This window comes from Pseudorca crassidens, chromosome 14 (assembly GCF_039906515.1).
Source record: "Pseudorca crassidens isolate mPseCra1 chromosome 14, mPseCra1.hap1, whole genome shotgun sequence".
NCBI lineage: Eukaryota > Metazoa > Chordata > Mammalia > Artiodactyla > Delphinidae > Pseudorca > Pseudorca crassidens.
The window spans coordinates 43,830,911-43,840,496 of record NC_090309.1 but is presented as its reverse complement, the minus strand read 5'-3'; positions in this window follow the sequence as shown (position 1 = coordinate 43,840,496).

The following is a 9,586-nucleotide window of genomic DNA, read 5'->3' as shown; positions in this document are numbered from 1 at the left end:
TGTTCCACCCTCTGTGAGTTTATTTTTTGTCAGTTGAGAATGCCAACTCTTGTGAAAATTTCTGGAAACATTAGGGTATAATATATGTTATGTTTCATAAGCCAGGTTTCTATTATGATTCATAATTTATAAAACAGAAGTACAGAACAAATCAGTAAAAAAAAAAAGTGATTTGGGAACTACTCTATTTGTATTATGATTTAGAAGAAGAAAACTTCTCTGGGACATTACTACTCAGAATCACAGATGGAAAATTGTCAAAGATAGTTGATTATAACGTAGAAATGGTACAACAGTTAAGTGACATCTGCATTAATTGTCAATATTCTAGATGAACATTTTCTAAAGTGCATCCATGGTACACTCATCCTGCAGAATGCTCTTCCAAAAAGAAGAATGATCCTGCAGTAAAGTACATTGTACTACTCTGGCTTGGAGATTCATTTTGCACATTAGCAAATTAAAGGATCTGAAAAATTCTGCAAAAAGGAAACCTACCTAATTCAGCATTTCCTAGATATATTTGATGACAAAATATTTCCATATACTATCTATTAACATCTGAGGCCCACAGAACACACTTCAGGACACACTAATGTTTAGGAGATAAAACCTGATTGTTAATGATTAATCATCTTGGATGGATTTAGGGTGAGTTATGGAGGAGAAATTCTTAATGGAATGACATGAACAAGACATTATGTTTTTTCCAAAGTGACCATTGTATACTGTAAAAATATTTATAATTTCCTTAATGATAGCTTGATGAGAACTTGGTAACCAATTAAGTCAAAGAATTCATCTATAGATCAAAGATAGTAGAAAGTATTTAAGTGTTTTATTCATTATCATGAAAATCCGTCTCACTGATAGTGAAAAATGTACACATTTTTCTCTAACTACAATCATGCTTGTACTTTTGCTTAAGTACAATCATGGAAATTTAAAACCTATATTTAATTAACTAAAACAGTTTGGATGAATCAGAAAAGGCAATGGCCATTGAGACTATAAAGTCTCTCTAGGAAATTCAACTGAAATACAAATATAAATTGAAGAAAATAAGCATAACAGTTGTGGGAAAATTGAGCTCTTCAGATAATAGTAAGACAATATACCCATATTTATAGCATATGAATTATAAAATAATAATGGAAATTTTGTGTTAACTGATCTATAACTATACATAGGTGTATAGCTATTTTTGGAAATAGTATTCATTTCTACATAAATGGCTTATTAAGTTATAAATAATGTAACAATGTTTATTCTTTGTCCATAAATGAGTTCACAAATGAGGAAACAATTCTTTGATGAACCACAGGTCCAGACAATTGTTTCTAAAAATATAATCAATGTAACTATGCCTAGTCTTCCTAAGTATAACAGTATTAACTGATTATGTATATTTTTTTCTTTTAGACTTCATTTTTTAGAACAGTTTTAGGTTCCCAGAAAAACTGAGCAGAAAGTACAGAGAGTTCCCATATACTCCCTGATCCCGCACATGCACAGCACACCCCACTATCAACATAACCCACAAGAAATGTACATCTGCTGCAATTGATGAACCTACACTGACACATCATTATCACTCAAAATCCACAGTTTACATTAAGGTTCACTCTTGGTGTACACTCTATAGCTTTAGACAAAAGTATAATGACATTCATCTACCATTGTCGTATCATGCAGAATAGTGTCACTGCTCTAAAAATCCTCTGTGCTATGTCTATTCATCTCTCCCTCCTTCCTGACCTCTGTCAACCTCGGATCTTTTTACTGTCTCCAGAGTTTTGCCTTTTGCAGAATGTCCTATAGTTGGAATCACACAGTATGCAGCCTATAAAGATTGACTTCTTTCACTTAATAATATGCATTTAAGATTCTTCCATGACTTTTCATGGCTTTTTATTTAGCTCATTTTCTTTTAGTGCAAATAATATTCCGTTGTCTGGAAGTACCACAGTTTATCTATCCATTCATCTACTGAAAGACATCTTGGTTGCTTAACAGGTTACATTTTAACCTTGTTAGAATCCTAATAAGCAGAGAGAGCCGAAAAAATGGGTATATTTAGGTTACTAAGAGCCATGATACTATTTTTCACTTCTTTTGAAACTACTGTTCTTTTTCCATAAAAATAAGTAATGAAAAGAACAAAAGTTCCTGTAAATAGGCTCAATTAGAGCCTTATATGTTGACTAAATAATGCATAACATGAACATATACATACACAAATATTACATCAGTGGCACAATACAAGTAGTAAATTTATACAATGCAGTTTTAACCTGCTAAAATTGTTATTGCCACAAGAAAAATTTATTCTACTTCCCAACCTTGTTTCTGCCTTCTTTTGCTTCTTAATGAGTGATGTGTTTCTTCTGTGATTAAAGAGACACCAGAATGTTTCTTCAATAATTTAATCAAGTGATTAAGGAGTAGCCTTCATCTGACACTTTTAGCATTCTTAGATTTAATCAAAGTCAAATTAGTCTTTGTTTATAGACTATAAATAAAATGATAGAATGAAACAAAAAACAGACTTGAGTTCCTGTAACCTAAATCATAACCTATGTACACCATTTTTAAAGTCACTTTATGAAAAAAGAATTTAGATAAATTTTACTTGATAAATAACATATCTGTTTATGTAAAAGCCATTAGATTTGAAATAGGCATACATTTTTATAGTGTTTCTTTCAAGCAAATTTTCACATGTCTCAAGTCTAAGATTCAATCATTTTGGTCTGACTGGTTTTGAGCCTAATTTTGAGAAATATTTTCTAGTGCACAAATTAAATTCATTGAAACAGAAAGAATCTGCCAGGAGGAGTGCACAACAATACGTACTTCTAAAAGATCACAACAAAATAGTTTTTTTTCCAGTTGACTTTTCATCCAAACAGCCAAGACATGAAACATCATTGAGATAGTATATTTTTCTAAGGAAATTTCCTAAAAAAATACATCGAAAGATTCAGTGAAAGACTTCTTTTGATTTCCTTTGTATCTATGAAAACAAGAAATATTGAAAGTAAAGTTTAGGCAACATAGATGTTTGGGGGCCTACCTGCATAGTGAAAAGATTTGGATAGAATGCCTGAGCCTATTTATTTGAGCGAAACAGTGAAAACAATCACAGAGTAACTTACTAAAGGAAATTTAAATCTTTTTATTACTTCAGCCTTTACACTCTCTCTCCTAACCATTTCTTCCAGTGAGACAGAGAGGAAATAAAGCTACTTGGGAAAAAGTTTATTGTTTAATGGAAGATTCTTTTTGGCTAGGGATTAATTATACTATATAATAATTATTATTTTATGAATAAAAGAAAGAAGACACATTAGCAATAGCCCATCATGACATTCTCATTCATTTTTCTCTTGATTAGCTTTGATGTTCACTCTTATTTTGCTCTCATTCTAAATTCATGAAATATCTTTTTCTCTTTCATTTTATTTATAGTTTTCGTCACACTATGAGTTGATGAAAATGATTTTTTTACTATAAAATCTATTTAGTCCGGGAGACATGTGTAGTGGTTACCAGACCTCTGATTACAACTCCAGATAATTGGGAGAAAGGGGCCTGGCCACTGAAATCCACTTGATGAAGAGTATAGCCGGAGTCTGGAAGGGAAACGAGATGGAGCTGCCGCAAGTGAAACAGAAGAGCTAGACTGAGATAGCAAAACTGAAATAAAGACCAAGGCAGACAGCCACATCTATGTCGTCGATCTAACACAGCAAGCAATGGCAAGGAGGTTTCATCTTACATGCTAATGCCTATCACTTGCTAGAAGCGATAGATGAAGAATGTGCGGTGGTGAAGAATGAGAGGTTACAGCCAAGTTCAGGGTGATACAGTACTACGATTGATTAGCCATCACCCTCATGGATATAAGTAGAGAGAGCCATGACAAATGTGCCCAATGTTTGTGTTCTCTTACCTAAACAAGGAGAGAATATGTGATGGAGACAAAGGAGCCTTCAGCTTTCTACGTGGGTGGGCAGTATCTGTGCCCACATTAAAAACAGAGAGAGTCTCTACGTGGTTGCAGGGCATCCCACCGAGAAGCCATGGACGCAAGTCATCTTACCCGCTAGTTCACACTTTCAGCTTCCTCTTTGCATACTGGAAATAACTTCTGATCAAGCAATAGTTTCCCACATACTAACAGGCTGATGAGGTATCAATCCAGAGATATCAGGAATAAAAGGTTGAATTTCCTTGAAAGTAAGTTTTCTGAATGGAGGCACAGTGAGAAATAATGAGTAAATCTTATAGAAACTCCATGCTATTACCCAAGGCTCTCTCATTAGCGAGTGCCCAGTTTGTATACTTCCAGTCACTGACCACTCAGAATGTCAAAACCAGAATAACTGAATCTAGATACCTGATATCTTGATAGCATGTGGTAAGAGAAGGTCTTATTGATCCACAGACAGAGTTTGGTGGGTCAACGTAGAAGATAAAATGTGCTATATTCAGTGGAGTGCCAACCATCACTAGGGCAATGTTGCCAATATTTGAGCCAGATAGCTTGGAGATTAGGTTTGGATGAAGAATATTCCAGGAACACGTAAAGGATGAAAGGATGGGACACAGCCTCTCAAGTTCCCTGCAACTGTGACTAAGGACCAACACCACAGGTGATGGTATATTGTCACCAGAAATCTCTGAAGGTGGTCTTCAATGTTTTAAACATGTTCTAAAGGATAACTGAAATACTTCGATGCCAGCTTTTCCAAGTGAGCTCTTTTTTTTTCACATGCCATTTTAGAGGAGGCCTCCTTAGCTCTTCCTGGTGTACAGAATCACACAGTGGTTAAGAACCTGGCCTCTGAAGTCAGACAACCCTTGGATCAAATACTAGTTCCATCAGGTAATACTCAGATGAACTTTTAACTGGTTATGTGACATTTCTAAGCCTGGATCTCCTCATATGTAAAGAGGATAAAGCAAACATAGCAACTCAGCTGTAAAGATTAAACATGATAATATACGCAAAGAGACTAAGACAGTACCTGGCCTAGTTAAGTGCTCAGTTAAATATTAGATTTAAAACAAACAAATGAAAATTGACCTCAGGTGCTGTGAATTTTTAGGTCCTATAATTATAGGCACTGATGTACCTGCTAACCACATGAAGTGCTTCTGTTGGCTTAAGCCTAGGCAGCAGGACCCAGTGTGAGCTAAGCTTTTGGCTCACCGCGATTATTCTAGGCCAGATCTCACTCTCATGAGGTATCTGGCTTTTTTGGAGGTAGCATCTCCAAAATTAAAGGTGGATGTGATAGTAAGAATTCCCTTTCCCACTGTCGCTTCCAGAGCCAGTTTCCAAGTAGACGTGACTTTGAGACCCACTAGGTTCACACACTTGAATAGGAACACCCTATATCCCTGCCCCTAGCTCTAAGTTTGGACTGGGGCAGGGTGAGATAGTAAACTAAGACTTCAGCAACTAGAAAAGAGCAGCTACCTACAACATTTAGAAACAGTTCTCTCCTTTAAAGTAAATGTTTATTGGGAAAGTCAAGTCTGGTGAATTTACAATGATTTGCTATTAAATCATCATGAAGCTTAAAATCCCCAGAGGTCATGCTCATCTTTTCATCACACACATTGCTTTTCATTTTCAGGAGGCCTAGACAGGCTCTGAAAAGTAATTCATCTCACTGGGTTTCACATCAGTAGGGCCAGGAATGCAACCTAAAGCTCCTGGTAGAGCTCTACCTAAAGAGATCATACCAAGATCAAATGTAAGTGCTTCATTTCTTGAGCTTTAGCCATTAACTCAAGACAAGCAAAAGGTCAAAAGTCTCTAGAGATCAGACTGTGTCCAATTCCTCCTCCAAGACTAACAGGAATCTGAGGTCTGTAGAGATCAGATTGTGTCCAATTCCTCCTCCAAGACTAACAGGAATCTGAGGTCAAGAAGTTCTAGCCTGGGGGATTCATTACAGTCAGGAGTTGTAATGCAACAAGCTGACTTAGATAAACTGAATGCCAAAATTTAAAAGCCTAGGTCCAACATCCAAATGCATCACCAGTCCAAACAGGCCAGGCAGAGAGCAAGAATTCATGTGTGACTTTAAGGGTGGAAATCAGAAGAGAGTGAAAGGTGGAAATCAGAAGAGAGTGAAGGTTCCAAAGTATGATAAAAAGGGACTTGTTAAAAGTGTTGGGCAGCATGAACACCATGTTTCACAAATCATGAAACTGAGTGAGGGTTTTGTTTCCAGTGTGGCATAACACAGGCAGGAAATGTGGTATTGTGTTACACAGTTATGTGAAAAATCCCTTCTAATGAGGGGATTCGATCCTTACGCATGTCCATGCTGACTAGTCAATCTTACCATGTCCATGCTGACTTTATTTCACACTAAAAAAGCTTAGTGTGAAAGTCAAAACAAGTTTCCCACTTCTGCCAAAAGTTTCCCTTTTCCAAAAGGTCCCTCTGTCTCCTTACCATGCATGGCAAATTTGAATTACAGAAAATAATTTCCAGTAGCACTACATTATAAAAAATACAACTTAGTGATAAGCCAACTGTTGCAAAATGTCACAAGAAAAACACATGGTTGGGAACTCGACAGCACATCATCATTCCTGATGATGAACCAATTCATTTTTGTCATTGTAGCATACCAGGCAAGCTCATTCCCCGTTATTCTTAGCAATTTACACTATGGAGTACAGTCATAGTATTCTGTCAAGGGAAGGGAGTGGAGTAGATGAAATGCCAACTTAGATGGGGATCCGTACTAGTAACAAGTGCCGATTCAGCACACAAGAAACTGCTCTATGATTAATTCAGGATCAAAGAGACAGAACTACTCTTTCCTGTAGTAAATGTATTTCTAGTCCATTAAACTAGAATTTGTAATGCTGGATAAAGCAGCATCACAATGGTTCCACTACAGGATTAACTTCAATAACAAAATCATCCACTCAGACAGATGCAAATTTCCCTATTTCTATAACAGAGGGTAACTGAAAGCTCCAGAGCATTCTTCACAGGTAACATTGAGCTCTTAGAGAATGCTCTTTGTCATAAGTTCAAAACAAGATATAATTTAGAAGCATTCAAAAGCATCTTATCTTTTAAACATCAGTCTTCAGAACAAAAAGTTATTGAATTTCTAAAATATTTTTCAGCAAAAAAATGGACCAGAATGATCCGATACTCACCAGCAGGGCAACTATGCCTAAGAAAAACCAGTAGGTATTTTTAAAAATTACACATAAAGGGATATTTTTTTCATAATTAGAAGTATATTTCCACATTCAAAGAAATTAAGAATATGCAGAGTGGACATGAATTTCTGACTTAGAAGCTTCCAGTTTGGGGGACTTAATACTGTACAAATGATCAGCTATTTTTGGAAAAAGAGAATGGCCATCCATTCCAGTGATATCTGATGTCCATTTAATAGCACAAGACAAGCAGGCTGGGAAAACACTGGAAGGAGCAAAGCAAAAGAAAAATAAGTGTGCTATAAACACACATTTCTCAAACTTTAATGTTCATTTTAAACACTTGAGCATCATATGAGAATGCAGATTCTGATTCGGTAGGTCTGAGAGTCTACATTTCTAAATGTTACCACGTGATATCTATGCTGCTAGTCTGCGGAACACTCCTTGAAAAATGGTTACGAAGAAATAAAAAGGTAAGCCAGCATCATACAGAGAGGAGCTTGCTTTGTCAGATTTCTCTAAAGTCCCTCTTGGTCTGAACTATCCTACATCAATGGTTTTTAACTCGGCTGCACATTAGAATCACCTGGGGAGATTTCAAAACTCCTGCTGCCCAGGTCACATCCCAAATCAATTAAGTCAGAATCTTGAGGGGTAGTGCCCAGCATCCCTGGTTGTTGAAGGTCCCCAGGTGATTCCAATGTGTAACCAAGAGTGAGAAACATTGGCCTAGATTGACTTTTAATGACTTAACAAACAAAATTTAAGCTCAGCTCTTCCTAACTTTAGCTCAGTGAGCAAGCACTTGAACAGATGTCATGATTGCTAAAAACATCAACACAAGAAGATCAAGCAAAACCCTTTGCTGTTTTGATTATTTTCCACTGGGGTTCTTTAGGCAAATTTGTGAGGACTTTCTAGAATAAGGTCCATAGATGCCCTCTCATCTTTTCTCTTAGTTGGATGCACATTTTGCTGGTCCTATTTCGCTATAGCCTTAAGGAAGGAAAAACACAACTTGCTGAATATAAATTGTCTTTAATTCACACGTGCACACATTGATTGATAATTCATAGTGAATTCCAACTTCAGCTTCATGCTGAATATGGAAACAGCTTCAATCTCCCCATTATTACAGAAAAGTAATACTTTATATAACATCCATATCTGTAAAGGAAAAATATGCTGATAGTAGCTGCAGCAAATGAAAACAAGATTAAGTTTTAATTATGATACTGGTTGTCAATATCTTGATCTGCAAGTAATGCAGTACTATGGAAATAAACTTCAGTTGGGCTTAAATTCTCCACACCATTATCACAATAAAAACTCATATGGATCTGAAACATTTTACATACTAATGCACATTCCTCTATAAATGTATATGATAATTAATAAAGTAAAGATAATCTTGACCAGTGGCGTCTCCAACACACATTTTTAAATGTTTACATATCAACCACAGGTCAAAATCCCTTCTTTCAAAATTCCTCCTAATATTGATTGTTCCAAAAGAAATCCTCCCATATCCTAAGTATTTGGTCTCTTATTTCTTTCAAATTAAAATTTAATTCATGTCTTTATTCCTTCATTCAGTATCCCTTTATTCAACTGACTAATTAAATGCTAGTGTACTATGCTACACTGTGGGTATAAGGTGATGAGCAAAACCACATATAGTCCGTGTCTTGTTAGAGTTTATAACATAGAAGGGCAGATAGACATCTCTTAAAAAATTACAGTATCACAAACCACTGTGTATAAAATAGATAAGCAACATGGATTCACTGTATAACATAGGGAATTATACCCATTATCTTGCAAGAACCTATAATGGAACAGAATCTGCAAAAATACTGAACCACTATGTTGTTCACCTTAAACTAACACAATATTGCAAAACAACTATACTTAATTTTTTTTTAAAGGTATGAAGCATACAGGCTCATGAAAAAGAAAACAAATACAGAATCAAGTATAAAATCCTAAAACTGCAGCTATGACAAATGCTTTTAAAAAAGCAAGGAACACTGTGATATGGGACTCTAAAATAGAGAGTTTGACCTATTTAGGGAGGTCAGGGAAGAATGTCCTGAAGAAGCAACATTTGAACTGTAATCTGAAAGATGGTCAGTTTTTTAACCTTTTTAAAAAAAACTATCTTGAGGTATAATTGATATACATAAAACTGCACAAATTTAATGTGTACAACTGGATGCATTTGAACATGGGCAAACATTTATGATACTATCACCACAATCAAGGTAACAGACATATCCAACACCTCCTAGAGTTTCCTTTGTCCCTTTGTTTTGTCATTTTGTTTTGTTTCATTTTGTTTTGTTTTGTGGTAAGAGCACTTAACATGACATCTACC